We start from the raw sequence: 26,129 nt of genomic DNA, 5'->3' as shown, positions 1-26,129 counted from the left end.
ATGATTGAATGGCAGAGCTGGATGACCCGACGATTTTCCTGCTCCTGGGATGCTGCGTGACCTGCTGTGCTTTCCGGCACCACTCTAATCTTGACTCTAATTTCCAGCATCTGCAGTCCTCACTTTCACCTAATTTCTCCAAACAGTCCTTCCATGTGAGTCAGAGGTTCACCTGCCTCTCCTCCTAGTTTACTGTATCCAGTGCTTCCGAAGTGGTCTTCTCTCCATCGCTGAGACTAAACGTAAACTCAGGGCACATTTCGCCAAACATCTCAGCCAGGTCTACAAGGACTGACCTCCCTGTCACTGTCCATTTTAATTTCCCTGCCCATTTCCTCTCCGTCATGACCATCCTCAGCCTCCTCCATTGCCACAGTGAATCAGACTGAAAATTGGAGGAACAGCGCCTCTCATCTTCTGCCTAGCTAGCTTACAACCTGGAGGACTCAACACTGAGTACTCCAATTTCAAATAACCTCCCTTCCCATCCCCTGACTCCCTATCCAGCCCCTCCCCCGGAAGATATGGGCCTCTAGGGGGTAGGACAAACAGATAAAGGAGCTACACAAAATGGCTTCTGCATTGCTGCATAAAAGGGCTTCTGAATTGCTAAATTAGATTGCCCTGAACCAGACAGAAACAAGAAACCGCAGACTGATGTTTCCCCATGCTTATGTGACTACGTATAGTTAAAGCTATGAAGAGGTAGATGGCTAAGATGAGGAAATACTAACCACATTTGCAAGCTGCAAGTCCTCGTAGAGGGAATACTAAACCACACTTTGCCTGTTGTGAATCTTTGAAAAGGTGACATAAGCCATTACAACTTAATCAATATCATTGGTTCAAGCTATTACCCATGAAGTGACTATAATTATTGATTGGTTGTTACTATGCGATCATGCTCCATGTCTGATGATGATTAATGTATATAAACCTTATTCAAACTCTGTAAGGTTGTTGGATTCTTTCGATTGCCAAGAAGTTTTCATACTTCTGGGTGAATCAGAGTCTGCCAACCCAGCGCTGGAACATACAAGGAACGATTGTTTGCAAGTTGGACAAAGAGTCATTTACAGGTGTGTTAATTGACCGATCGTGGAACAGAGGGACCTATAGATCATCAGTAAGGGGTTAATCATGGTAAGCTTTCAAATTATAGGTACTTTATGTTATTCAATAAGAAACTGAAAGCAATATGAGTTCAACCCAGAACGCAAGTAGCACATTTGGAGAAGTAAGAAGCTGGATAATTCAAAAATGTTTATGAAAAGACTTGCTTTTTTTCCTATTGTTTTCCTTGAAAATGTGGATGATTAGATTAAAATACAATCATGTACAAATGTCCTTCCTAGCCTACCTTGGTCATGTAAGTACTCCCATGAGGCCCACACCCTGTTGGCACACATCCTTCGATCACTTCAATAAGCCTTGCACTCCCTGCTGTGTGTGTACTTAAGCTTGACTGGGTCTCCCACTTCGAAATTCCTGCAAGTACTCCTGTCTTTATGCTAGAGAATTGAAATCTGTCCTAATTTCTTCATCAATTTTGCGTTTTCTATTATTGAAACTATAAACCAGTCTCAACACATAACCTTAAAAGAGAGTTTAAATATATCATGATATGTTTTCTTCCTCAATTTGGTGTAGATTAATTGAATGCAGGTCATTATAACAGCTATGTACAGGGAGCTGCAATTGAAAAGAAATATTCTGGTCAGAGAAACCCTGACATCGTATTAGCCGAACTGCTGCAAAGTGCTTGGGCTATGAGATAAGCTTCTTTAGAAAAGGTCATCCACGGTCCTGTACGCATGTAAAATTATTTGTTTTTTTCATGGTTGGCAAATGGTGCCTGAAGTCAAGCAAGCTGTGGATGGAATCTAATTCTATGCAAGCTTGAGGGAGGTGCTGGGTAATGGAAGCATTGGTACAATATGTGAGTTTTCTACAGTTTACCTTGTGGGGGTTTTGAGCAGTGACTATTCAGATATAATCTGGATCACAAACTCATACCACTCAAATTGTTTTTACTCAACTATGAATCCAGCAAATGATTATAGTATTACCTCTGTTTTATGTTATGTGATAAATATAACTTTAGGGGTGTATGCAAGATTTTTCCAACATTAGTCAGGCCTTTTTATTATCAGCCATATTTTCTTGCATCTCAAAACTGAACATAAACTTCATGTTTGTAAAGTAGTTCAGTATATTCCATGAACTGTCATGGGGGTACAGAAACATTTACAACAGATGGAAAGGGATGAAATTCAGCTTGAGTTGTACTGCAGGGCCAGAAGAAGTCCACCTTTGGGAATTTTTTTTATGAGGATTATTCCTGTGTCATTTGAGATTGTAGGGGATTTGTTCAAACACCTCTTTTTATAAAGAAATGTTTCTACTAAATTGTTGCCTCAAATTCATTTTGCACCACAAAGTTGGTAAATGTATGCTTAGGTCTTAAGCAAGACTTTATTGTTGCAAAATGAGTTCCTTGTCCATCATACAACTTTAGGTTGAATGTCAACGTTACTTTTAAACAATGCTTATTTTGGAACAGTATATGGTGGTAAAATGCTGTGCTGCCGAATTTCTTGCAGAGTACTAATGTGTAACTGCTGAGATCATAGTCACACCCCTTATCACCTCAAAGACTTATGTACACATTCATTAAACTGTATCTCTATACCCATGATTAACATGAACAGATGTCAAAATAACAAGTGTCAAAAGTCTTCCGAGGTAAAATATTATTGAGCGTTTTGAAACAGCGTAGCTATGTGTACTTGAGAAAGAATAGATGAGCTATCAAAGTATTGTCATAGCTTTTGTTTTATCATAGAATCATACAGCAAAGAACTGGGCATTTGGTCCATCTTGTCATGATGGCTCCTTGCAATAAATATCCAATCACTCCATAGTCTTGCAAGTATCATTTAGAGAGTGCAATGGATGCTGTGAGAAATGGAAGAGACGTCACACTGGTATAATTAGTCATGATTTGGAGGTGGACTGGGGTGTACAAAGTTAAAAATCACACAACACCAGGTTATAGTCGAACAGGTATATTTGGAAGCACTAGCTTTCAGAGCGCTACTCCTTCAACAGGTAGTTGTGGTTCCTGAAAAAAAAAACACCAACCACTCACAACTAACTCAATCCCTCTCCCTGGCAACAGTCTGAGGTTGAATCAGACCACTTGCAACCCTGGTGTCATGTTAGATCCCTGTTGAATCAATGCAGTTCACAATCCCATTAAGATGGGTATTACAGAACTTTGACCCAAGGACAGTGATAGAATGGTGATGTATTTCCAAACCAGGATGGTGTGTAGCTTGGAGAAGAACTTGCAGCTGGTAGTGTTCTCAGGTTGGCCTTGTCCTTCTAGCTGGTGAGGTCATTGGTTTGGAAGATGCTGTCAAAGGACGCTTAGTGAATTTCTGCAGTGCATCTTATACTCTGTGTCAGTGGTGGAAGAAATCAATGCCATGATGTGGAGGTGCCGATGTTGGACTGGAGTGGACAAGTTCAGAAGTCACATGACACTAGGCTATAGTCCAACAGATGTAACTGAAATCATAAGGTTTCAGAGCACTGCTACTTCATCAGTTGAAGTCACTTCACCTCTGACTCTTGTAGTCACATTGTTTTTATGATCATTTCAGTTCAGTTCCTGGTCAAAGTTAATGCCATGATGTTGATGGAGGATTCAGTGATGGTGATACTATCGAATGTCAAAATGCAATGTTTAGATTCTCTCTTGTTGAAATGGTCATTGTGATGTGGCACTTGTGATGTGATTGTCACTTGTCACTCATCAGCCCAAATCAGGAACTTGTCTATGGCTTATTGCATTTAGGCATTGTTTGCTTTCGTATGTGAGGAGTAGCAAATAATACAATCACCTGCAGACATTTGATATTAGGGGCCTGAGTTTTGCTGCCAAAGTGGATAGCTTACCAAATTTTCTGAAAGCGAAATCTACACTGAGATGCCTGTCATTTTTGAAACTCAGGAGAAAGTGAGGACTGCAGATGCTGGACAGTCAGAGTCAAAAGGTATGGCACTGAAAAATGCACAGCAGGTCAGGCAGCATCAGAGGAGCAGCAGAGTTGATGTTTCGGGCATAAGCCTTTCATCAGATTGGAGGGGGAGGGATGTTGACAGATAAATAAGAGGGTGGGGGTGGGTATGAGGGGAAAGTTAGGTGGGCTGGTGATAGGTAGATGCAGGTAAGGGGTTAAGGTGATAAGTTGGCAGCAGGGTGGAGTGGATATGTGGGAAGGAAGATGGAGAGGCAGGTCAGGTCAAGAGGGTGGTGCCATGCTGGAGGGTTTGACCTGGGATGAGGTGGGGGGTGACCACTTACCGTCCTATTTATCTCTCAGTCCCCTGACCTCTCCACATTCCTGATGAAGTGCTTATGCCCGAAACATCAATTCTGCTGCTCCTCGGATGCTGCCTGACCTGCTGTGCTTTTTCCAGCGCTACGCTTTTTGGTTTTTGAAACTAAGCCAGGCTTTCCTAATGTCATAATAACAGCACTTGGTAAATGTCAATGAAGAACTTGTGGAAGTTTTTGTTTCTGACCAACACCAGATGGTTTGTCAATCAAAACAGTCCAACAGTGTGTGTTTCAAACTCAGTAGTTTTTATTTTAAGTTTATAGAGCAGAAAATGTAAAAATCCAGATATTGTGACACTAAGCAGACCTTATCTTTCCTGAAGAGTGTTTAAGTCTACTTTGTGATTTTGTGACTCCCATACTGCAGGTTAAGGTCCAAACAATAGTCAAAATAGGATATGTTTGAACTCCATACCAATTTCATGTGGCTCTACTGATGAGATTACTGTATCTGAGTCCTGCTCCATCATTTTAAAGATTTATGCGTGCATACTAAGGGATGAGCACAGTGTGTGTCAGGAAGTGGTTTATTGAGATGAATGAGAGGTGGATGCTGTGATAAGTAGGCATCATGGGAAAATGTATTCACTGACTGGGTTGCCTCCATTGCCTTCTGGGGCTGGTCCTTGAGAACCTCCTGGCTCCAGGAGAATTATGGCTTCTCTCCTCCTGCTCAATTTCCTCACTAATGTTCTCCTGTAGTTTGCTATAGTCCTCTTCTCAATCATCTATATCCCTCGATTTGCTGCCATTCACAAATTATGAGATTCTACTTCCAATTCCCAACTTCAAGTAATTTTAGTAAATGATAAACAATAATAGTTCTTCACTGAAACATACTGCTCACTTTTTGCCAACTTTATTTTGGTATTCAAGCTGCTACCTATCCACTGTTCTGACTTTCATCACATGTCTAAATAACGCCTTCTCTAAGCTCTTTTGGCATACAAAAATATTTATTCTCCCACTACTCTTATCTACTTCTTCAAAGAACACAGAAAGATAGGTCAGACTTAACAAGCTCATTTGGAATTTGTGCTGTCTACTCATTTTATGATATTTTCAGTTTCTATATATTTTTTGTTACATTACCGATCAAGGATTCCATTATCTTCAGTACAAATGAAGTTAAACTAATTGGTCGATTGTGCCCTGGACTTGTTCCATCTCCCTTCTTAAATATAAGAAATCATTAGTTGTCTGCCCATCTTCCTTTACTTATTATTAAATATAGTTTTCAATAGCCATGCCACTAGATCTTCCTAACAATTTGATATCCAGTATACGGCATCAACAATCAGAGAGAGATGCAAGTTGATTTACTGATTTTGGTTGCTCGATCACAATGGGACATTTGTTCTCCCACTTGATGTAGAGCCTACACAGCCAAAGAGCACTACAAGCTTGGCATCTCCAAGTAAAGAGAAAACTGCCAATTTTGTTGCTATTAGGAATGTAGAAATGCATTGATAGATGATGTTGACATAGAACAGTGTAACTATTATTCAGATTACTTCTCAGTACCACAAACAAAAGACAGTCTTTTGTGTGTTCTGTTTGTTCCTACACAGACACATTGACAAGGGTGAACAAAAGCACAAAAGAATAAATGTCATTCCCATGTTAGTGAAAAAAAACTACTCTTCCAATTGAAAACATTAATGTATTTGAATTTTTGATGAATAAGTTTGATGTTATGATTACAATTAATAAGGACTGCATTTTACCCGAAATTTTAGTGAAAGAGTTTCTCAGCCTTATGAAGATTTAGAAATATAAAAACATAGAAAATTGGAGCAAGAATGGGTCATTAGCCCTTCAAGCCTTCTCCGCCTTTCAATATAATCATGGCTGATCATTCAACTCACTCTATTTTTTGAAACTAGTTTGATTAGCTGTGCACTGTGCCTCTATCGTGCCCTGCTCGTTTTAACTTCCCTGTTGCCAGAGATGGCAATTCCTGCTATCACTACGATCTCCTAGGAATCCTGGCACCATGCTATTTTTAAAACCCAGCCAAGAACTGCTAGCCAGGTGTCAGCCTTCACTGTGCATGTACTGAGAGAAGATCAGTGGGGAAGTACTTCTGCACTTTCCAGAATTTTCTAATACAGGGGTAAATCATATGGGGTAGTTGGCAGTAGATTGCTGGAGAATAATAGGATAGTTATGGTAGGGGAATTTAACTTTCCAAACATCAACTGGGACTGCCATAGTGTTACAGGGTTCAGATGGGGAGGAATTTCTTAAGTGTGTACAGGACAATTTTCTGATTCAGTATGTGGATGTACCTACGAGAGAAGGTGCAATTCTTGACCTACTCTTGGAAAATAAGGCAGGGCAGGTGACTGAGGTGTCAGTGGGGAGCACTTTGGGGCCAGTGACCATAATTCTATTCATTTTAAAATCGTGATGGAAAAGAATAGACCAGATCTAAAAGTTGAAGTTCTAAATTGGAGAAAGGCCAATTTTGACGGAATTAGGCAAGAACTTTCAAAATCTGATTGAAGGCAGATGTTCGCAGGTAAAGGGACGGCCGGAAAATGGGAAGCCTTCAGAACTGAGATAAGAAGAATCCAGAGAAAGTATATTCCTGTCAGGGTGAAAGGAAAGGCTGGTCTGTTTAGGGAATGCTGGATGACGAAAGAAATTGAGGGTTTGGTTAAGAAAAAGAAGGAAGCATATGTCAGGTATAGACAAGATAGATTGAGTGAATCCTTAGAAGAGTATAAAGAAAGTAGGAGTATACTTAAGAGGGAAATCAGGAGGGCAAAACAGGGACATGAGATAGCTTTGGCAAATAAAATTTAGAAGAATCCAAAGGGTTTTTACAAGTATATTAAGGACAAAAAGGTAACTAGGGAGAGAATAGGGCCCCCCAATGATCAGCAAGGCAGCCTTTGTGTGGGGCCACAGAAAATGGGGGAGATACTAAACGAATATTTTGCATCAGTATTTACTATGGAAAAGGATATGGAAGATATAGACTGTAGGGAAATGGATGGTAATCTCTTGCAAAATGTCCAGATTACAGAGGAGGAAGTGCTGGATGCCTTGAAACGGTTAAAGGTGGATAAATCCCCAGTACCAAAGAACTCTGTGGGAAGCTAGAGAAGTGATTGCTGGACTTCTTGCTGAGATATTTGTATCATTGATAGTCACAGGTGAGGTGCCAGAAGACTGGAGGTTGGCAAATGTGGTGCCACTGTTTAAGAAGGGTGGTAAAGACAAGTCAGGGAACTATAGACTGGTGAGCCTGACCTCGGTGGTGGGCAAGTTGTTGGAGGGAATCCTGAGGGACAGGATGTACATGTATTTGGAAAGACAAGGACTGATTTGGGATAGTCAACATGGCTTTGTGCGTGGGAAATCATGTCTCATAAACTTGATTGAGTTTTTTGAAGAAATATCAAAAAGATTGATGAGGGCAAAGCAGTAGATGTGATCTATATGGACTTCAGTAAGGCATTCGACAAGGTTCCCCATGGGAGACTGATTAGCAAGGTTAGATCTCATGGAATAAAGGGAGAACTAGCCATTTGGATACAGAACTGGCTCAAAGGTAGAAGACAGAGGATGGTTGTGGAAGGTTATTTTTCAGACTGTAGGCCTGTGACCAGGGGAGTGCCACAAGGATCATGGTGCTGGGTTCTCTACTTTTTGATATTTGCATAAATGATTTGGATGAGAGCATAAGTTAGTAAATTTGCAGATGACACCAAAATTGGAGGTGCAGTTGACAGCGAAGAGGGTTACCTCAGATTACAACAGGATATGGACCAGATGGGCCAATGGGCTGAGAAGTGACAGATGGAGTTTAATTCAGATAAATGCAAGGTGCTGCATTTTGGGAAAGCAAATCTTAGCAGGATTTATACATTTAATGGTAAGGTCCTAGGGAGTGTTGCTGAACAAAGAGACCTTGGAGTGCAGGTTCATAGCTCCTTGGAAGTGGAGTCGCAGGTAGATAGGATAGTGAAGAAGGCGTTTTGTATGCTTTCCTTTATTGGTCAGAGTATTGAGTACAGGAGTTGGGAGGTCATGTTGTGGCTGTACAGGACATTGGTTAGGCCATTGTTGGAATATTGCGTGCAATTCTGGTCTCCTTCCTATCGGAAAGATGTTGTGAAACTTGAAAAGGTTCAGAAAAGATTTACAAGGAAGTTGCCAGGGTTGGAGGATTTGCGCTATAGGGAGAGGCTGAACAGGCTGGAGCTGTTTTCCTTGGTGCGTCGGAGGCTGAGGGGTAACCATATAGAGATTTACAAAATTATGAGGGGCATGGATAGGGTAAATAGACAAAGTCTTTTCCCTGGGGTCAGGGAGTTCAGAACGAGAGGGCATAGGTTTAGGGTGAGAGGGGAAAGATATAAAAGAGACCTAAGGGGCAACCTTTTCACTCAGAGGGTGGTACGTGTATGGAATGAGCTGCCAGAGGATGTGGTGGAGCCTGGTACAATTGCAACATTTAAGAGGCATTTGGATGGGTATATGAATAGGAAGGGTTTGGAGGAATACGGGCCGAGTGCTGGCAGGTGGGACTAGATTGGGTTGGGATATCTGGTCGGCATGGATAGGTTAGACCGAAGGGTCTGCTTCAATTCTGTACATCTCTATGACTCTATGACTTTAGGTGCAACAGCGATGTCACTCATGGTACACAGGCTTCACTGGCTGGCAACATTTATTGCCCATCCCTAGCTGGCCTTGTTGCCTTTTGTCAGAATGATCAACCACAACAATTTGGTACCAAAAAAATCCTCTTTTAATTTCTCGAGTGTCCACCATAGCCTCAACATTACACTCTGATGATTTACACACAAAAGGCATTGGCACTAGAGGCAGCAAGAAGTGAACTCAGAGTGCTTGATATGCCAATCTGTACCGATCAACTCACATGTTATAAGGTGGAATACCTACTGGGTCCATAGGGAAAGAGGTTGTCCCTGTGGTAATGATGCCATCTGTCTCCCAGTTCCCAATTAGCTGGGTGGGAATATGGTGTCCTTTTACGACCTAAATCAGTCATGATTGGTGAAGGAAGTTGACAAAGGTGGTGCATAACCTTCAGAATCTCTAGAGATGTTTCCATGATGAAGGCTCATTTTTATGCTATTCCCCTCATCTCCTGCCAGATCCCACTTAGCCAGTGGGGAAGGTGGTCCCCTTCCCTATGTCCATATCTTCCAAGTCCCAGAACTGGCCACTGCTCCTTATGGCACCGCTGAGACTGCTAAACCATCAGCACTCCGACTGACCAAAAGCTTTTTGGAGCAGGCATTCATTCTTTAAAAGTTACCTGACCCGCCCCATAAAATGTGGCTGTGCATTCACAGACAGCTGGAGCAGGGTTATATACTGCCTTCTGGATCTGACATGACCCTTTCACACACAATATATGTGAGCCATAAACTGCCTCCTAGAAGCCATCACTTCATTAGATTTCTTGAATACCATTGGTGGTCTGCAAACATACATCATTTTCTTTAAATTACATTTATAGCTATATTTAGACAACTGGCTAATGTTTTTGGAACAAGTCAGTTCAAGCTTTCAGCATTGTTTTATGTATAAAGATACTCTTTAATATGCATACACCCCCTGTATTTCTCTTCCATTAAACCATCTGGCATATTGGATCTCAACATTTCCTTAGTCCTGGTATAGGTTGTTTATCCTATTTCCTGTCCTGCATATGCTCCTTTGGCAAAAAGCCCATTATTTGAAAGGCTAGAATTCGATTCCTATTAAGATGTCATTCTAAGAACATTCCATATGAATCTTTTCAGGTTTTCCATGAAGTTTAACTGCTGCAATCAGAACGCTGTATTCTGAACAGCTCACAATGTTCTATTTCAATAAGCTATTATCAGCCAATTATCCAAATAAGGACACAGATGGAAAGCCTAAAGGCGGAGGTGATCTGTCAGTCTTGAAAAGCGCATTTGGCAACAAAACAAAATTACCTATATTCATATTGCGTTTTTAATATAATAAAACTTGCCAAGGTGCTGTGGAGGAGCATTAAATGGAATGACGGAAGTTTGGTCAAAGAGGTATATTTTAAGAAGTATCTTAAAAGGAGAAGGCAAATTAGAGATTTGCCGATGTGTAAGGGGAGAATTGCAGAATTTGGCACCGAGGCAACTTGATGCTGTGGTAACCAATGTTGGAATGATCATAATTGGAGATGCACCAAGGGCTTGGAATAGAGGAACACAGATATCTCAGAGGACTGTGGGGCTGGAAGAGTGTGCAGAGAAAGGGACTGGCCAAACCAATGAGGGATTTGAAAAACAGAATGAGAGCTTTAAAATCAAGGCCAAGCAAACAAGTGAGCCAGAAGTAATTGTGGAATGTGATTTGCTGTGAATTGTGACACAGACATAATGACTCAGAACAGTTTTGCCTCAAGATTTTAGACTGTCGAATGTGGGAGACCCACCCAGGTCGATTACAGTTATTATTACAATGGCAATAGTCAAGGTTAGAGGTAACAAAGGCCGGAATGAGGGTCAATCAGTAAGTCCATCCCTGGAGCAGAGACACCCAGTGTAGAAATTTTGCCTGAATCAATGAGTGTTGTTGAATGTATTAATGTGATGGTATCTAGCTCAACCTGAAACAAGCACATAAAATGATCGGTTGTTTTTCTGAATAAATATCTGAAACATGGTTCCAAATATCTTTCAGGAGAAGCAAGAGCCAGTCAGGACATTGATCATGAAATAACTAAATCAAAGTTTCACAGACCTTTGATATAGAGACAGCTCAAAGGTTTTAAAAAGGGAAACATCTTTCAAGAAAGAATAAGCAAGAAGGTATTACTTTCCAAGTTTAAAGTTTGATGACATAATTATTGACAGCAACAGTTGCAGTGGGCAGAATTTAGTGAAACTCCCAGGAGCAGAAAACAAGGTGAACAGTGCAATCAATTTGGCAGGAGGTGAAATGTCAGTTTCCTACTGGTAGGATGAAAGGTGAGTAGGAAAGTAGCATTGGATCAAGACTGGTTCCCAGTTCTCTGCATTTGCTTGTCATGCATGTTTATTAGAGGTCATAGTTTGCAGGTTATAAATATACCTTTGTCATTAAATTGGCAGCAAATAAGAAGGCTTCTGATTCAGGACTGTTTAAAGAGTGGTGTGCAGTAGGTGAGACAGTCTTCCTTGCAGATTTGGAGTAAATGGCATGGAGCTTAGGGGTTGGCAGTCTGAGAGAGATCAAAGGAGTGATGGCCAGAAGGAAAATCATGGGGGGACAGAGGGAGGGAGCTGGATGACAGAGGGTAGGTCAATTTCTTCCAAAGACAGCTCAAGCTTAAATCAGTGGAGATCGAAGTGATTGAGGACAAGCCATTGCAAGGATGGGAGAACCAAGGGTCACCAAGGGCAGGTTAGGAGCAACAGAGGGAGAGTTAAGAGTGACAGTCTCTGTGGGAGGGCAGGGGGAGATGGTGCAGCAGTAGACTGATGGATTGTTGGATCAATGATGCTTGTGTGTGTATGGAGGGTCATAACAGGCAGTGTCAGGGTGAAGAGAGAATGAGCTGAGGATGGTGGAAGGTTGAAGGTGATTGACAGAATGAGTCATAGAGATGTACAGCCCCTTTGGTCCAACCTGTCCATGCCGACCAGACATCCCAACCCAATCTAATCCCACCTGCCAGCACTCGGCCCATAACCCTCCAAACGCTTCCTATTCATATAACCATCCAAATGCCGCTTAAATGTTGCAATTGTACCAGCCTCCACCACTTCCTCTGACAGGTCATTCCATACACGTACCACCCTCTGAATGAAAAAGTTGCCCCTTAGGTCTCTTTTATATCTTTCCCCTATCAATCTAAACCGATGCCCTCTAGTTCTGCACTCCCCGACCGCAGGGAAAAGACTTTGCCTATTTATCCTATCCATGCCCCTCATGACTTCATAAACCTCTATAAGGTCACCCCTCAGCCTCCGACGCTCCAGGGAAAACAGCCCTAGCCTATTCAAAGTCTCTCTATAGCTCAAATCCTCCAACCCTGGCAACATCCTTGCAAATCATTTCTGAACCCTTTCAAGTTTCACAACACCTTCCCGATAGGAAGGAGACCAGAATTTCACGCAATATTCCAACAGTGACCTAACCAATGTCCTCTACAGCCGCAACATGACCTGCCAATTCCTGTACTCAATACTCTGACCAATAAAGGAAAGCATACCAAACGCCTTTTTCACTATCCTATCTACCTGCGTCTCCACTTTCAAGGAGCTATGAACCTGCACTCCAAGGTCTCTTTGTTCAGCAACACTCCCTCGGACCTTACCATTAAGTGTAAAAGTCCCGCTAAGATTTGCTTTCCCAAAATGCAGCACCTCGCATTTATTTGAATTAAACTCCATCTGCCACTTCCCAGCCCATTGGCCCATTTGATCAAGATCCCATTGCAAATCTGAGGTAACCTTCTTCGCTGTCCACTACACCTCCAATTGTGGTGTCATCAGCAAACTTACTAACTATACCTCTTATGCTCACGTCCAAATAATTTATATAAATGATAAAAATTAGTGGAACCAAGTACCCGATCCTTCTGGCACTCCACTGGTCACGGGCCTCCAGTCTGACAACCAACCCTCCACCACCACCACCCTCTGTCTTCTACCTTTGAGCCAATTCTGTATCCAAATGGCTAGTTCTTCCTGTATTCCATGAGATCTAACCCTGCTCATCAGCCTCCCATGGGGAACCTTGTCGAACGCCTTACTGAAGTCCATACAGATCACATCTACCACTCTGCCCTCATCAATCCTCTTTGTTACTTCTTCAAAATGTTTTTTGAGTTTTTTTTAGATTAGATTAGATTATTTACAGTGTGGAAACAGGCCCTATGGCCCAACAAGTCCACAATGACCCTCCGAAAAGCAACCCACCCAGACCCATTCCCCTACATTTACCCCTTCACCTAACACTACGGTCAATTTAGCATGGCCAATTCACCTAACCTGCAAATTTTCTTTGGACTGTGGGAGGAAACCAGAGCACCTGGAGGAAACCCACGCAGACACAGGGAGTCTGTGTGGAGTTTGCACATTCTCCTCATGTCTGCGTGGGTTTCCTCCGGGTGCTCCGGTTTCCTCCCACAGTCCAAAGAAAATGTGCAGGTTAGGTGAATTGGCCATGCTAAATTGACCGTAGTGTTAGGTGAAGGGGAAATGTAGGGGAATGGGTCTTGGTGGGTTGCTCTTCGGAGGATCTGTGTGGACTTGTTGGGCCGAAGGGCCCGTTTCCACACTGTAAATAATCTAATCTAAAAAAACTCAACCAAGTTTGTGAACCCTGCATAAAGCCTGATGCGGATTATGGCTTGCAGCACCGAGGCTGAAGAAGTTCAAGTCCAAAGTCCCCTTTACAGACAGGCAGAGTGATACAGCTGGCATCTCCGGGCAGCTTCCAACTGCAGCTGAACAAGTGACCGGGCCCTTCATCTGTGCATAGTTGATTGACTGGTCTCCAGTTAATAGCATATCATCTCCAAATGGAAGTCTTGCTCACCTCCAGTCCCACAGTGGGAACACTCGCCATTGTGAAAACATACCACCCAGTATATTGTGGATAAATTAAAAATTTTATCTTCACTCTTTAGAACAAAAAACTTACTACGGCCAGATGAGGAAAAATTATTTGGCTCCCACTTTTTAAACCTTTCTCATTAGGTTACAACAAAATATTTGCATTTCTTATAGCACACAGCTTTATCACATTTCAATGGAAGTTGTAGTTAACTGGATCAATATGATGGAGCCAATCACAAAGTTTTTCTGAGAGAAAGAATGAAGAATTTTATTTCCTATTAATCTTGAGAAAATAAATAGTAAAGACACAACATCAATCACATACACAAAGACAGCTAATAAATTTAAAAGGAAGAGTGTCCGGAACAGATAGAAAGAATGAAAGCTATCCAATTTAACATTCCTTAGTGTCCTTCAGGTGTTGGATTTTAAACCTGAGATCACAGCTGATTAATCATTGACAGGTATCCTCAACAGCGAAGTTTGTAGTAATCTTTGAGTTTTGGTAAATGGTTGTTCTCCAATTTGCTTTTGCATTGGGTGCTGTCTTCTGAGATAATGAGAGAAAAAGGGAGAGAGAAAGGCTTTCAATCCATGCTTGTTCTCTCACCTGTGGTCCCTGGTTCAAATCCCAGATGAGCTCCCAAACTGTTTTGACACAGGGTAAACTCTCCTGCTTAATTTAAAATCAGTAACACAGAAAAGATTTATCCCATGCAGTAATCTGTGAAAATTCGATAGGCCGAGAACTAGTTAAAGTAAAAATTAACAACTTTATTTCTTAAAGTATAACAGAGAATAATTAACTAACAACTAGTTGCAATTCCTTACTCTAACCTAAATTTTACCTTGCCTTGTATAATATCAGTCCGATAAAACTCCCGATTATGATTTATAAAACAAAACTTCTTACCTTAAAACCAGGCAGCTTTTATTTTCTCTGAATTCCAGTCTTCTTTTCTTCTTCTTCGGGATTTCCGCTTCACAGGTTACTGATCGATAAAGGTACTTTTAAGAGAGCTATTTTTTCAGGCAGTCATTTTTACATGCTGGTAGCTTGGCAGTTCTTCTCTCAGATGTTCAATTTCCCCCGGTCTTATACCCCCAAAGCATTGGATTGTGTTATGGCTTTTAAGATTATCAATATACTAAATTCAAACTGGATTGGAGTTTGGTATTTTTCAGGATATAATTTAAACTCATTGGCCTAATTCCAATCTGTTTTGTCATTTCCAGGCAAATAGCTAATCAAGTTATTCGACCAAATGCTAGGTTATATTTCTTTTCAGAACACTTGATTCTGTCAGGTAGTTTTATTGCTATTAGCTGTCTGAAAGGTACAGTACCTCCACATCTTCATAATAAAAGCAACTGCTGAAATATATCTCAGTGTGCAGTCCTGCCTCTGGCTCCATCGTCTTTCTGAATACTGGATACCTTGCAGGGAAACCTTTCATCTCCCAGTACGTGAAATTATTACATGGGTTAATGAAAGTGGAGATACAGGTCTGAGTATCTTAATGCCCCACTCAGTTGCCTGGTTTAAACATCTTTCAATCAAATGGAGCTTGAGTGCATATGTTTTCACTTATTCTATGTGGGACTTACCTCAATCTCTGGTCAGATGATCACCACATTCATTTCAGATCAGAATTATTCCTGTTTTAAAAACTATTTTAGTCCATGAAGAATCTCAGGTATAACAATCAGATGGTGGAAGATAGAAAATTGATGGACCATATTTACCACCACTGTAACACAATATCGTCAACAGGTCAGAGCATCACCAGGAGAAAATCCTTTCATGGAGGTAGTCTGAGAAACCAAGCTTCTGCAGTGAAACCAATGCTCAGAATATGTATTCATTTTTATGACATGCTTGATTATTAAACTAAAATTGGATGACATTTTCCCTGTGGGAAATTCTGAGCTGCATTTGATGATCGGATCAGTGCACCAGTCCCTTTTCCAAGCTGTTAAAGGCTTATTTGAATGTTTGCATCAGATTCAGGGAATATAGCTCCTGCCAAACCAAATTTATGTTTGTGATTCAAACATCCCCTTAATGATTCAATGGAAAGCTTGTCAAATTATAATAATACAAGTCTGACAAACATACACAAATCCTGCCCATTCAGCTAACGGCTTTAGACAGCATGATGTTTTGCAATCTTCTTGTCTGATTTACGGGTGGAAAATTTATTTGATCTTTGAAACCATGCTTGATCTTTAATAGGAGATGCCTGTAATGCCTCATTAAGAGTAATTTCTGTTTGAAGGTGGAACAAATGCCAAATATGAGCAGCTGCATTTGAATGGGTGGTAACGACAACTCCCTGTGTCATACATTCCATTGGCATCATTATTGGCTTGGCAATGGAGGAAGCAACTTATATTTCACAGGAGTTCAGCTTTACTAAAAGGGGTTGGAACAACAGGCAACACTTCAAGCGTCAAAACAGATCGAGCAATTGGATTTAATCATCATGTGTGTGATTTTGTCCGCCCTGGAGGTGGCGAGGGCAGGAAGTACAAATAATTAAGCAGTTTGGACTTGGAGAGATATTGGCCCCTTTCCTACTGCTGAAGCAAATTAAGTTTCAGATGAGAAGGTCCATGGGTAATCTTTGCAACCCACCGGGTGGCATGATGGCTCAGTAGTTAGCACTGCTGCCTCACAGCACCAGAGACCCAGGTTCAATTCCAGCCTTGGGTGACTGTGTGGAGTTTTCACATTCTCCCCATGTCTTCGTGGATTTGCTCCAATTTCCTCCCACAGTCCAAAGATGTGCAGGTCAGGTGAATTTGCCATTCTAAATTGCCCATAGTGTTAGGTGCATTAGTCAGAGGGAAATGGGTCTGGGTGAGTTACTCTTCAGAGGGTCGGTGTGGACGTGTTGGGCCAAAGGGCCTGTTTCCACACTGTCGGGAATCTAACCTAATCATCACCAATGAATGGCACTGTCTTATTACTTTCCCTCAGAGCAGGTGGGGAAGAGGGGCCACTTTTCCAAAAGGGAAACTGGGGTGACCTATCTGTTGGGTTGGAGAGATGGGCCCATACTTCCCTCTGATCTCCCTCTTCCCTCTATTCTGCAAGCCTGCTGCATAAAGTCTTATCATATGTCCTTATAGCTGTATACTCTAGGCTTCCAGTGATGCTTTTCAACCCCTTGAGGCTGCTGCCCACTGACTGACCTCAGCTAGGGTAGGGCTTCAATGGCAAGGCTTCCGAATGGGCAAGAATCTCATGAGGGCTAGTGCTGGATCCGCCAAGCTTTCTTGTAAGTCAGGGCAGGGAGTTAACTGTCTCTAAAGTCACATCCCGCAATGTCTAGATTTTGCCAATCATTATAGCCTGAAACGTTCCTTTCTTCAAGGCTGCTCAACCATCTCCCGTACAACTTGTCAGTTCCCAGCCTAGCCAGGTGCAATCAAGATCCAATACAAAAACCGAAGTTGCTGGAAATGCCCAGCAGGCCTGGCAGTATCTGTGAAGAGCAATCAAAGTTAGTGTTTTGGATCTGGTGACCTTTCCTCTGAACTGACTAGTTACCAGACCCAAACCATTAACTGTGATTTCTCTTCACAGGTTACTGTCAGACCTGCTGAGCTTTTCCAGCAACGTTTTTGTTTCTGATTTACAGCATCCACAGTTCTTTTGGTTTTTATTTCGAGAATAAGATGGGAATCCATTCAAAAAAAAAGCTGCAATTAAAGTTGACCTTGGGGAGTCTTTACTAGGGACTGGTAACATTGCATTTCAAGGCAGGAAATCACTTGCAGGGTGTTGGACAAGGAAGTGAAGACAACCTTGCAAAGCCTTCTCCTCATCTCTGTCCAGTTTGGTGAGTGATTGGGAGTAGGAATCAGTTGTAACACTTCTCCACCACCCTGGTCTGGATAAGCCAAGTCAGCACAGCATTACGGACTACTCTTTCAAAGAGCTAACAGAGGTGCGGTGGGCTGAATGATCTCTTTCTATGACGTAACTTTCTAAGATGCATATTCACTCTGAATTTCTATGGGCCTCTATTTACTAAAGTAGACCCAGCCAAACCTAGATCATATGTGCGAATGAATCTGACTCATCTCTATCCATTAAGACAGCAGTTGCTGAATGTTTTCCTATCCTGACACTACTTTGGTCTCAGAAAGTTGCCAGACCCCAGACCTGTGCCAACAGGTGGACTGTATATTAGAGTGGGGTGCAGATGAGAGGACAGGGGGTGTGCAGAAATACCTCTGCAAATGTAAGGTAAGAGAATGCTTTTTGTTTGATTGATTGATTATTTATTATCATATGTACTGAAGTACAGTGAAAAGCTTTGTTTATGAGTAGTACAGTCAGATCACTGAAAGCAAGGATGGACAGAACAATAGATTTAAACAGTGGCATACAGGTAACACTGCACAGGGCATACAAGAGAAATCAACATTAGCAAGATCAGCATTTTCAGCATTTTGAGGGCAGGAGTAATGCCTGTGAGAAAGAGAGGACACCTGGGAGAGTAGGTGGATGTCATTGGCAATAGGGAAGAGAGACAACTGTGGGGCATAGGAACACTTATGATGGGGGTAGATAACTTGGGGATGGGGCAAAGATATCTGTGGGGGCAAAGTTGCCAATGGGGAAAGAGATGTCCCAGAGCACACTCTGAGCTGAATGGGGTTCAATAACTCTGTTTGTTGCACATAGTGATTTCATTCTGGTGAATTCTTGGTTGCACTCTGCACAAAATTAAGATAGTGTGTATTGCAAAACTGACTACTTTGTATAATTTCATAACTTCATTTGACTCTTGGAGGTTTTGGCTGTTCAACATCTGCTTTATTAATTCTATGTAGGAGGAGATGTGTGTTTGGGAGAAATATGTTCAGGGAGAGGACATGCCTGTGGGGAAAAAAGATAGCTATGGATAGCTACAGGGATGGAAATGTCTTGTGGGAGGAAGGTGCCTATCAATGTGAAATGTGGTAATGAAGGTTGTGAGAGCAGCAGGAGGGAAAACTATTGAATCCACAGGGTTCTAAAAAAAAATCTACCTTTTCATTAGATTTGTTTTAGGACAGCATTCAGACCTATCAGATGGAGCAATTAGGCCACATCCACGATTAACAAAACTTGCATAATTGAAAGGGGCCGGTTGCCTGTTTGAACTTGGTTCGAGCTCCATAGCAACCATTGCAGCTAGGAGTTCACAACCTCAAAATATTGGTTGCAGGCCTACTTAGGGTCATGACCCAAGGTTTCAGAAGCTCTATACCAAAATGTTTAAGTTGGCTTCAGATGATGATTGGTTCATTGAAATATAGACAGATGTGAAATTTAAATTTGGTCAGAATGAAAAACAAATGATATTGTTTGACTGGCCAATTTTCCTATCCTTGGGACACTGGCTGTGCACTGGTCATAATGACCAGTCTACTGGCTCTTAGCTTATGTCCAGCTAAAGTTAAATACACTCCAATCCAAGCCCAGCTTGTATCTATGTAAAGTCATTGTAATTTTATTTTTTTTTAAATAGAATCACTATATTTTCTTGGGCTACATCAGGAATAATAAAAGTTTCTTGTCATTATTTTCCAAGACAAAGATAGGAAAGAAAGCATTTTTCACCCAGGGTTTAATTTCATTCTTTAATATGTTTGACTGTCATTTACATAAATGATTTGGATGCGAGCATAAGAGGTACAGTTAGTAAGTTTGCAGATGACACCAAAATTGGAGGTGTAGTGGACAGCGAAGAGGGTTACCTCAGATTACAACAGGATCTGGACCAGTTGGGCCAATGGGCTGAGGGATGGCAGATGGAGTTTAATTCAGATAAATGTGAGGTGCTGCATTTTGGGAAAGCAAATCTTAGCAGGACTTATACACTTAATGGTAAGGTCCGAGGGAGTGTTGCTGAACAAAGAGACCTTGGAGTGCAGGTTCATAGCTCCTTGGAAGTGGAGTCGCAGGTAGATAGGATAATGAAGAAGGCATTTGGTATGCTTTCCTTTATTGGTCAGAGTATTGAGTACAGGAGTTGGGAGGTCATGTTGTGGCTGTACAAGATATTGGTTAGGCCACTGTTGGAATATTGTGTGCAATTCTGGTCCCCTTCCTATTGGAAAGATGTTGTGAAACTTGAAAGGGTTCAGAAAAGATTTACAAGGATGTTGCCAGGGTTGGAGGATTTGAGCTATAGGGAGAGGCTGAACAGGCTGGGGCTGTTTTCCCTGGAGCGTTGGAGGCTGAGGGGTGACCTTTTAGAGGTTTTCAAAATTATGAGGGGCATGGATAGGGTAAATAGGCAAAGTCTTTTCCCTGCGGTTGGGGAGTCCAGAACTAGAGGACATAAGTTTAGGGTGAGAGGGGAAAAGATTTAAAAGAGACCTAAGGGGCAACTGTTTCACACAGAGGGTGGTACATGTATGGAGTGAGCTGCCAGAGGATGTGGTGGAGGCCGGTACAATTGCAACATTTAAGAGACATTTGGATGGGTATATGAATAGGAAGGGTTTGGTAGGATATGGGCCGGGTGCTGGCAGGTGGGACTAGATTGGGTTGGGATATCTGGTCGGTATGGACCGAAGGGTCTGTTTCCATGCTGTGCATCTCTATCACTCTATGACTTCCATGCCAATGTACATGTCTTACAATGTGTCAAAACACTGTCTTATGTCCTTAAGACACAGAAACATAAGTAAATCCATCAAATCTGCCACTCAATTAGATCATTGCTGATCTGATAATCCTCAACTTCACTATCTTGCCTTTTCCCTATAACTCTTGAAATCCTCACTGATTAAAAATACGTCTATGTCATCCTTGAATAAATCTACTGATCAGTCTCTACAATTCTGAGTTAAAGAATGTCACAGATTTACCATCCTCTGGGGGAAGAAAGTCCTCCTTATCTCTCACTTAAATGTGTGACCCCTTTTCCTGATATTATGCCATCTGATCCTAGACTGTCCAAAAGGGAAAGCAGACTTTCTACATCTACCCTGTCAAGTCTCTTATGTATCTTATATGTTTCAGTAAGATGACTGCTCATCCTTACTCCAATGAGTACATGCCCAATCTATTCAAACTCCCCCCTAAGAAAATTCCCCCGTGCTTGTATTCAGCCTTGATGCTTCCCTGGATAGTCTCCAATATCAGTATATCTTCCCTTAGAAAAGGGGAGCAAAACTATTCACAGTATTTCAGGTATTTTCAAACTTGTACCTTGCACGGCTTTAGCAATACTTCCATTTTAAATAATGGTCAACATCCATTCTCCTTGCTACTACCTGCTGAGCTTGGATGCTGCTGATTGTGACTTATGTACAAGGACTCCCCAAACTCATCCACCAGACCCTCCAACCCAAATCCCTCTTGGCTGCAGCCTTTTTAAAAGCTAAATAATAACCATCTCCCCCATTCTTCCGGCCAAAATGCACAGCCTCGCATATTACATCTTACTAGTGTTTACACACTCACTTAACCTGTCTATATTTCTCAGCACACCATATGCTTACCACTTGCTTTCCAACTATTTTTGTGCCATATGCAAACTAAGAGACAGTACATTCACTTCCCTCACCTTGGTGGTTAATATATATTTTGTAAATAATTGTAGCCCAAGCAGTGTTCCCTGTAGCTTCCACCATTAGTTACAATACATCCTGAAAAGGTCATCTTATACCAATTCTTCTACTAGTTAGCCAGTCCTGTATCCATGTTAGATTTCTAACCAAACACCATGGATTATTGTCTTATTACCCGATCACTCACAATTAATGTACTGAATTTTGTTACATGCAGTCATTATCTCTTGATTTATTGTCTGTGCTACAGAACAGCTACTGTTATGGGGCGAGTGGAGTACTCTGACCAGTCTATTCTTCCTTTTGTTATTTCTTACCTCTACCCATATGAATTCTTCATCTTTTAAAGCAAGATAGAATAGTATATAATAAACTATTTTGAACAAACATTACCCTCTTTTTCTACCCGTCCTTTCAAAAATTTACATAATCCTGAATATTTACCTCCCAGTTTTGATCTCCTTGTAACATTGTAACTCAGTAATGGTTGTAAGATCAGGCCCATTGCCTACGTTTTTTGCTGTTACTCATGTATTTTGTTCTAAATTATACATGTATTTCAGTAAAGAGCCATTAATTTTCCCTCTTCACTATGAAATACCTCCACAGAGCCCGGTATCCTGTCACCAAGTCACCCATTATTTACACATGCATAAAACGTTACACTGGTTTTGCTTCCTCAGAGCCAGCTCTCAGTGAACAGAACCTCTGACACCCCGTTTGTCTATCAGCCAGGGCTCCCTGATTGGAACAGGTTAACAGCCCCCACACAGGGAACTCATATTCTATGAGGTCCACTTAGCTGACCTTGTTACAATCACAACACACTGTTTTCCCAACTTTGATCCTATTTTCTGCTTTTTCACATTTGTATATTGTTCCTTTCTGCCCATCATAACCAAAATAGCTTCCCTGCAATTCTACCAATTCCTTTCACTTTATAAGCCTACATATCTCCTCTCCAGAACTCTCTTCCCCATCTTTTAGTTAATGCCTTAATTATTTGATTCACCAGGATATTGATCACAGCACAGTTAAAAGTATTTATTACCTCTGAATGTTTGTATTTCAGAATTTCTCTGAGACATATGGAAAAGGTGAAATAAACAGCTACAAACAGCACTGTCTGTGTCCTACTTCGTGTCACATTTTGTGAGAGCAGCTTGAGTCATAGTTTGGTGACAGTCTCCTGTATGAAACAAAGACATCTTGTAAACGAGTTCAGGTAAAATACTCCCTGAATACTCATGTTGAGTTTGTCCTCCTCCTCTGATCAACTTCTCCTACAACTTTCTGTTTGTTTGCTGCTCATTGTTGTCAAAAAAACAAATCTCTTGTGCCCTGAAATACTAATTTTATATTGATGTAATGTCATTTGCTCCCCCATTATGATGTATGCTCTATAGTTTAATATATTTTTATTTTCATGAAAATTCAGATGGTATGCTTATTCCATTTTTTATAAAGCTAAAAAATAAAAGGATTGATAATTGGCACTTTCCTTCTTGGTTTACTATGACAATTCTTGTGATAGATTGTTTACCCTGCTTGATGATGGCATTGTTGACAGCATCTGGCAATACTTTGACTAATTTCAAGTTATTGCCAGGAACAGAGTAATTCACATCACAGAGATTACTGGACCTTTGTACACAAATTTTTCAAGGTCAGTGGAGAGAATGTTGCTGCACCACTGCCTGCAAAGTATGGTTCAATGAGTTGATGACTAAGTTTATCATGTGGTGAGAATGGGCCATATTGCAGTATAATGTGACACAAACGTCTTAATGAGCATAGACCATTTATTTAATTGTTGCATTCAGCATTTAACATGCTTCTCATATGCAACCTGGATGCCTATGGAGCACTCAATTTAAAATTGGATATCTAGGTGCCTGTTTTGTGCTTGAAATACAGGGCATGAAGATTTTCAAATTTCAACTGAACCAGAGAACAGACAAAGGTTTTCTATTTAACAACAAATGCGTTTGGAAACATTTAGTTTCGAATCTCTAGATTGGAAGCAGGCCATTCAGCCCTTCAAGTCCATACCAATCCTTCGAAGGGCTTCCCACCCACACCCACTCCCTACTCTATCCTTGTATTCACCATAGGTAATCCACCTAACCTGATACATCACTGAACACTATGGGCAACTTAGCATGGACAATCCACCTAGCCTGCACATCTTTGGACTTTGGGAGGAAACTGAAGCACATGGAGGAAACCCATCTATATCGTGTGATGGATATAGGACAGATGTCAGAGTTAGTTTCTTTACTCAGAAAGTAGTAGGGGCGTGGAACAGCCTGCCTGCAACTGTAGTAGACTCACCAACTTTAATGGTATTTAAGTTGTCATTGGATAGACATATGGATGAAAATGGAATAGTATAGATTAAATGGGCTTCAGATTGGTTTCTCAGGTTGACGCAACATCGAGGGCTGAAGGGCCTGTACTGCGCTGTAATGTTCTATATTCTATACGGGGAGAATGTGCAAACCACACATACCGTCACCCGAGGATTCAAATCAAACCCAGGTCCCTGGTACTGTGAGGCAGCAGTGCTAACCACTGAGCCACTACACCGCCCCATTTGATTGATATAAGAAGGGAAAACAGGCCACTGGAAAAGAAAATGGAGGTTATTCAGTAATTTTAAAGAATTATGCACCTGAAACACACCTCTTATATTTCAGACCACAGAAAAACAACCTATCCTGAAACTTAATGTAAGTTCGCCTCCCACTGGGAGTATTTCACCAGTGCCTATTCCTGATAACATAGAAACTGGATATGGATGTCATGATATTGAAAAACAGGAAGGGTTTGGAGGGTTTTGGCTGGGTGCTGGCAGGTGGGACTAGATTGACTAGATCTTTCAAAAGTCACTGGAGTCAGGGAAAGTCCCAGATAATTGGAAGATCGCTGTTGTAACCCCCTTGTTCAAGAAAGGATCAAGACAAAAGATGGAAAATTATAGGCCAATTAGCCTAACCTCGGTTGTTGGTAAAATTCTAGAATCCATCATTAAGGATGAGGTTTCTAAATTCTTGGAAGAGCAGGGTCGGATTAGCACAAGTCAACATGGATTTAGTAAGGGGAGGTCATGCCTGACAAACTTGTTGGAATTCTTTGAAGAGGTTACAAGTAGGTTAGACCAGGGAAACCCAGTGGATGTGGTCTATCTAGACTTCCAAAAGGCCTTTGATAAGGTGCCACACGGGAGGCTGCTGAGCAAGGTGAGGGTCCATGGTGTTCGAGGTGAGCTACTGGTATGGATTGAGGATTGGCTGTCTGACAGATGGCAGAGAGTTAGGTTAAAAAGTTATTTTTCAGAATGGCAGCCGGCAACAAACAGTGTCCCGCAGGGTTCAGTATTGGGACCGCAGCTGTTCATGTTATATATTAATGATCTGGATGAAGGGACTGGGGGCATTCTCGCGAAGTTTGCCAATGATACGAAGTTAGGTGGACAGGCAGGTTGTACTGAGGAAGTGGGGAGGCTGCAGAAGGATCTAGATAGTTTGGGAGAGTGGTCCAGGAAATGGCTGATGGAATTCAATGTGAGCAAATGCGAGGTCTTGCACTTTGGAAAAAAGAATACAAGCATGGACTACTTTCTAAACGGTGAGAAAATTCATAAAGCCAAAGTACAAAGGAATCTGGGAGTGCTAGTCGAGGATTCTCTAAAGGTAAACATGCAGGTTGAGTCCGTGATTAAGAAAGCGAATGCAATGTTGTCATTTATCTCAAGAGAGTTGGAATATAAAAGCACCATTGTGCTACTGAGACTTTATAAAGCTCTGGTTAGGCCCCAATTGAAGTACTGTGTCCAGTTTTGGTCCCCACACCTCAGGAAGGACATACTGGCACTGGAGCGTGTCCAGCAGAGATTCACATGAATGATCCCTGGAATGGGAGGTCTAACATACGAGGAACAGCTGAGGATCCTGGGATTGTATTCATTGGAGTTTAGAAGATTAAGGGGAGATCTAATAGAAACTTACAAGATAATACATGGCTTGGAAAGGGTGGACGCTAGGAAATTGTTTCCGTTAGGCGAGGAGACTAGGACCTGTGGACACAGCCTTAGAATTAGAGGGGGTAAATTCAGAACAGAAATGCAGAGATATTTCTTCAGCCAGAGAGTGGTGGGCCTGTGGAATTCATTGCCGCAGAGTGCAGTGGAGGTAGGGACGCTAAACGTCTTCAAGGCAGAGATTGATAAATTCTTGATGTCACAAGGAATTCAGGGCTACGGGGAGAATGCAGGTAAGTGGAGTTGAAATGCCCATCAGCCATGATTGAATGACAGAGTGGACTCGATGGGCCAAATGGCCTTACTTCCACGGCTATGTCTTATGGTCTTATGGGTTGGGACACCTGGTCGGCATGGACCAAAGGGTCTATTTCCATGCTGTACATCTCTATGATTCTATAAGTGAACAGGCATTTATTACATCTATGTACAACATACAAACATTACACTGTTCAGCCAAATCAGTGTCTGAGTAAATATTAACTATTAGATTATAATACAGCTGCATGCTTCTAATACCAGGACACATTTCAAGTGCTCA

At 41.6% G+C, this 26,129-nt stretch overlaps 1 protein-coding gene across 3 annotated transcripts in view; it reads right to left on the bottom strand.

The window, feature by feature from the left end:
- The window catches only part of prima1 (proline rich membrane anchor 1), a 349,594-nt gene that overhangs the window by 213,622 nt on the left and 109,843 nt on the right, over positions 1–26,129 (bottom strand). The window contains exons 4-5 of one of the 3 annotated variants that reach the window (XR_011960415.1): positions 14,879–14,957; positions 14,278–14,515 (exon numbers count right to left, since the gene is read on the bottom strand). The exons of the other annotated variants lie outside the window; for them this stretch is intronic. The gene's annotated coding sequence lies outside the window, so the exon portion shown is untranslated. Of the gene's footprint in view, positions 1–14,277; positions 14,516–14,878; positions 14,958–26,129 lie in introns of those variants that run through there. 3 annotated transcript variants of the gene reach the window in all.

This window comes from Chiloscyllium punctatum, chromosome 4 (assembly GCF_047496795.1).
Source record: "Chiloscyllium punctatum isolate Juve2018m chromosome 4, sChiPun1.3, whole genome shotgun sequence".
NCBI lineage: Eukaryota > Metazoa > Chordata > Chondrichthyes > Orectolobiformes > Hemiscylliidae > Chiloscyllium > Chiloscyllium punctatum.
The sequence above is the reverse complement of the archived record's forward strand: the minus strand, read 5'-3'. Positions and strand labels throughout refer to the sequence as shown.